The following is a 5,184-nucleotide window of genomic DNA, read 5'->3' on the forward strand; positions in this document are numbered from 1 at the left end:
AGAAAGGAAGAAAGAGAAAGAAACAAAAGAAAGAAAAGAAAGAAAGAGGCCTGTACTGAAATCCTGAAAGGCTAAGGGAAGAGAACAGGGTTGGGGAAGAGCAGCCACAAAAGACAGTAAGACAGACTGGGCACAGTGGCTCATGCCTGTAATCCCAGCATTTTGAGAAGTCGAGGTGGGTGGGTCACCTGAGGTCAGGGGTTCGAGACCAGCCTGGCCAACATGGCGAAACCCTGTCTCTACTAACAATACAAAAAGTAGCTGGGCATGGTGGTGCACACCTGTAATCCCAGTTACTTGGGAGGCTGAGGCAGGAGAATCAGTTGAACCCAGGAGGCGGAGGTTGCAGTAGGCTATGATTGCACCATTGCACTCCAGCCTGGGTGACAAGAGCGAAACTCCATCTCAGAAAAAAATAAAAGAAAAAGCAAGATGCCTACTACTAAATTATCTAAACAGGGGTTTCAGGACCCTTTCCTCCTATGAAAGCCCCAGCTCCCTTGGCTCCCAGCTTTCCACTCACTCCTGGTTTTCCTTCTGCCCTCTTTCTGCTATCTTCCAAGCTCCCAGCTTGCTTCAAAGCCATCCTGTGATGCGCCACCTGGGTGTCTAGTGGCACGGCAATTTCCAGACGCTGAGAACAGATTGCTGATTTGCACCTAAACCTGCTCCCTCATGGCAGCTGCTCCCTCCCCGGGCTCCTCCTTACCTCTCCAAGATCCACCCATGCCTCACCCATCCGTACCTCCAACTGGTCCAGCCCTATCATTGCTCCCCTGGCCTAGAGCAGTCCCTTCCACCCTGGTCTTCAGGCTCCTGCCTTCCACCCCTGCAGTCTGTTCCCTGGGATCAGAATAATGCCAAATGCATGTTCAAGGCCAGCAGGCAGGCTTTGCCCTTCCTCCTCTCCCCTCTGAATCTTACAACCCTGGCTTAGTGGTTCTCTCATCCAAGCACTCTGGCAGTTTCTCTCCTCTGCAATTTGCCCACTGGGCTCTCTGCCTGGTTAACTCCTACTCACCCGTAGTGACCCAGCCAACTGTCACCTCCTCCAGGAAGCCTTCCCTGACTCCTTCTAAGGTTGAGTCAGGAGATTCCTCTGGACTACCTCCAGGAATGGCTCTGTGATGTGTGTGTGTGTGTGTGTGTGTGTGTGTGTGACAGAGTCTGTCATCCAGGCTGGAGTGCAGTGGCGCCATCTCAGCTCACTGCAACCCCTGCCTCCCATGTTCAAGAGATTCTCCTGCCTCAGCCTCCCATGTAGCTGAGATTACAGGTACACACTACCACGCCCAGCTAATTTTTGTATTTCTAGTAGAAACAGGGTTTCACCATGTTGGCCATGCTGCTCTCAAACTCCTGACCTTAGGTGATCTGCCCGCCTCAACCTTCCAAAGTGCTGGGATTACAAGCATGAGCCACCACACCTGGCCCCTCTGTGATATTTTAATAGCCTCCAGCTCTGATATTCTCATGATATTTTAATAGCCTGTTTAGCAAGTACTCATCACCAGCCAGGGATTCTTTATCTGTAGGTCATGACTGCTATTATCCTATTTTATAGGTAGAGAAACTGAGGCAGGAAGTGGTGAAGTCTGTGGCCCAGAGGCCCTCAATTCAAAGTGGCAGGACAGGGCAGGGGGCAGGCTCAAGCCCAGCCAGTAGGAAAGGGAGCAGCTTGTGGTACTCAGAGAAGGGAGCAGGGCAGGGAGCTCCCCAGGCGCCTGCCTTTCTGTGCCATCCCAAGTGTGGGAGGAGGGGACTTGGGTCCACTTATGCTGCCAACTACAGTCATCCCAGCAGCTCCTGAGCCAAGACATTCTGTGCCAGGCACTGGGCCAACGACTTTATTCAACCTGCAGACGGCCCTGGGTCAGGAGGTGGGCACTGTTCTGATTTTTTTTTTTTTTTTTTTGAGATGGAGTTTCATTCTTGTTGCCCAGGCTGGAGTGCAATGGCGCCATCTTGGCTCACCGCAACCTCTGCCTCCCAGGTTCAAGAGATTCTCCTGCCTCAGCCTCCCGAGTAGCTGGGATTACAGGTGTGTGCCACCATGCCCAACTACTTTTGTATTTTTAGTAGAGACAGGGTTTCTCCATGTTGGTCAGGCTGGTCTTGAACTCTCAACCTCAGGTGATCTGCCCACCTTGGCCTCCCAAAGTGCTGGGATTGCAGGCGTGAGCCACCACACCTGGCCTGTTCTGAATTTATCAGAGGAGGAAATGGAAGCCCATGCAGCCCTGAACTCCCACCTGGAGTTAGAGCCCTTGCCGGTTCCTTAGGGGTGTGGCTGCCACAGAGATCTGCCTAGCCTCTGCTTTCATTGATCGATGAACGCTCCTAGGCTCAGATACTACTGACCCATTTTACAGATGGGCAGACTGAAGGCCAGAAACCTTTCCTTGGGGTCCCACAACCAATTAAATGACCAAGGCTCCCCCAACCCCCCAGGCTCAAAGTATCTCTGCTAGCAGTGGGTGAGCTGGAAAAACAGGTAAGGAAAGTCCTCACTGCGTCCTCCTCCATGCCTGGCTGGGCCTGCTGGGGCCCAGGTGCACTCAATGAGGCTTCTGGTCAGCACCCCCCGCTCCACTTCTGTGTTTATTCACAGCAGCTGCTCCTAGAAGGAAGACCCATTTGAGGCTGGGGAGGCCGAGGGCTTCGAAGACAATGCAGACAGTCCAGGAAACCTATCCCCAGAGAACACATCCAGGTCGCCCCAGTGGGGTCACCCTGGCCTCTGAGCTCAGATGCCCCAGACCTTGCCTGGGTTCAGACTGGAATCTATAGAGCATTCTCCCATCTCATAGGTTTTGCAAAACACAACAGCCTTTCCCTGCCCGCTTCCCTGTTTCCTCCAGCGGGTTTCCCCCCAAAGTCTCCCAACCCAGCAACGAAAGCCTCCTATATACTCCTAACTACCCAGGAGAAACACCTGTCCCCACACCCCACTTACAAGGAGACAGAGGAAGTAGACGATGCTCCTCCACCAAAGCGAAATTTTTAGTTCCCTCAGTTCCTATCACCTTCCAGCCAGGTCAGGCAAGCAGCCTCCTTCCAAGTATCCCCATCTCTCCCACGGGATGTTCTTCTTAAGACACAATCCGATCACGCCATGCACCTGCTGTTGCAAGCCTTCCTGGTCCCCACCGCCCCGAGGACGAGTTCCACGCTCTCCTCACCGCTTCCCAGGCCCTAGCCAACCTGCCTCCATCTCCGGCCCTCCCTCTCCGCGTTTCAGCCACGCTGGCCTCTTTTCTGCTCGGCACGCAGTCCCGGCTGGGCCCTGCCCCGCAATCTTGCAGTTTTCTGGGCCTAAAAAGCCCTCGCTGGCTGGTTCAACCAGGCCAAATGACACCATCCCCACCTGGGCACCTCCAGCCCACACAGGCAGCCTGAAGCGTTAGCTTAGGCTTGGAATGACGTGTTTAAGAGGTTCTCTGAAGCCGTCTATGCGGCCGGCTGTGGGTTCCGAGGCCAGGGTCCCAGCTGCGTCCCCAGCCCTGGCACGTCGGGGGCAGGGGGCGCTCCCCCGGCTCACACATCAGGTTCCCCCGCGTGACGAGGCCGGGATCGCGCCTACTCACTCCCACCCGTTTCGCAGGCGCGTCCTCGGGCACCCGCGGCGCCCCGGCCCTCTTGGGGGAGCGCGGATCTCTCCGGGAGGCGGCCCAGAGGGGAAGCCCCGAGGGGACAGTCCCCGGCTGGGTAATGGGGGCCGGGCTGGGGCCGCCATGACCGCGGAGGCGGGGCCGGAGCCTGCCGTGAGTGTGGCGTTTGGGGCGGCGTTCGCGGCGCGGGGCGCTCACTTACCTGGGGGCGCAGAAGGCCAGGCGCACCGGGGGCCGGCGGCGGGGCTGGGTACGGCGGGCCTGGCGGGGGACCCGGAGCAGCTGCAGACACGCACCTCCGGCGTCACGCAGCCGGACTCTGCTCCCAGCCGGCCTCAGCCCCCAGCCAGGGAAAAAAGGCTGGAGTGGGGGGAGCCTGGGGCGGGGGCGGGGCCGCGGGGGCGGGGCGGGGAGCGCGCCCCGGAACGGTAGGGCCTGGAGGGGCGGGGCCTGGCGCAGTGCTGGGGACTTGGAGTGGCAGGGCCTGGAGCGGGCGGGAGGTCCTCCAGGCACTTGTTCCCCTTGGCGCAACCAGGCCTCTCCCTGGCCCCCAACCTCGCGCCTGTTTCCCATCCCCGCCCCGCCCCCCGTCCCCGCCTCACCATTCCCGTCCCCGCCCCCCGTCCCCGCCTCACCATTCCCGTCCCCGCCCCCGCCCCCGTTCCGCCCATCTCCGCCCGGCGGAGCGCCTGGCCCGAGTCCAGCCTCGCGTCTCTTGTCTGCGCCTTCTCTCTCCCCTTTGAACCCAGCGTTGTCCGCTGCGTGCTCCGTCCGGCCTCGGCTTCACCCCTGTTCGCTGTCTGTCTCCCTGGCCCCCTCTCGGGTCCCCTCTTCTGCCCTGGATGCTCGAGCTCCGCTCATCGCACCACATCCCCACACTGCCGGGGTGCCCTGAGCCTCTGGGGCGCACTGTTGGGTGTGCACGGGGGAGGCCTAGACTTCTCCAGGCCTCAGCGGCCACCCTGGGCATCCCAAGTCTGGGGGCCTGTTGGAGGGCCAGGCCAGGCCAGTCCAGGGGTTCTCATGAGGCGCGCGCGGGGGCCAGCCGAGGCGGTGAGGGCGTCCGGGCAAAGGCTGCGGTTTGGTGGGGTGCAGGGGTCAAGCGGCAGAGCTGGGGAGATAAGGCTGGGAGATAGGCCGGGTGGGTGGTGGCCGCAGACTTGGTTTTGGCTGAGGGCAACAGCAGTAGGGACAGGGTGCCCCGCTTGCCTGGTAGAACCGAAAATGACCCGGTCTCAGCAGCGCGCAGGGGCAGGGAGCCTGGGGAGTCGTTGAATAGAGGACAGTTCCAACAGGTTTCAGAGTCGCTGGCCCACCGCGTGTCCTCTGGACAAGTGGCTTCACCTTTGGACAATAAGCCTCTGTAAAATGGGAATAATAGACCTTTCTCTGACTCGGCTCAGCAGACCCAAGACGCACAAGACCCATCGGGGTGAAGTTGGGGCCTCCCTGGTCATGGGATCCTAGGCAAGCTGAGATTTGATTTCCTCATAGAGAAAGGGGGCCGAGGGCCGGGCGCGGTGGCTCAAGCCTGTAATCCCAGCACTTTGGGAGGCCGAGGCGGGTGGATCAC

The 5,184-nt window shown here is 59.3% G+C and overlaps 1 protein-coding gene across 3 annotated transcripts in view; it reads right to left on the minus strand.

Moving 5' to 3' along the window:
• Positions 1 to 3,975, minus strand: part of CERS4 (ceramide synthase 4) — a 48,932-nt gene extending 44,957 nt beyond the window's left edge. Inside the window, exon 1 of one of the 3 annotated variants that reach the window (XM_017500104.2) lies at positions 3,814 to 3,975. The gene's annotated coding sequence lies outside the window, so the exon portion shown is untranslated. Of the gene's footprint in view, positions 1 to 2,956; positions 3,143 to 3,813 lie in introns of those variants that run through there. The other 2 variants (XM_017500105.2, XM_037728354.1) reach the window with 2 other exon arrangements.
• Between the last annotated feature and the right edge of the window lie 1,209 nt (positions 3,976 to 5,184).

The sequence above is a fragment of the Cebus imitator genome, unplaced genomic scaffold (assembly GCF_001604975.1).
Source record: "Cebus imitator isolate Cc_AM_T3 unplaced genomic scaffold, Cebus_imitator-1.0 Scaffold263, whole genome shotgun sequence".
Lineage (NCBI taxonomy): Eukaryota > Metazoa > Chordata > Mammalia > Primates > Cebidae > Cebus > Cebus imitator.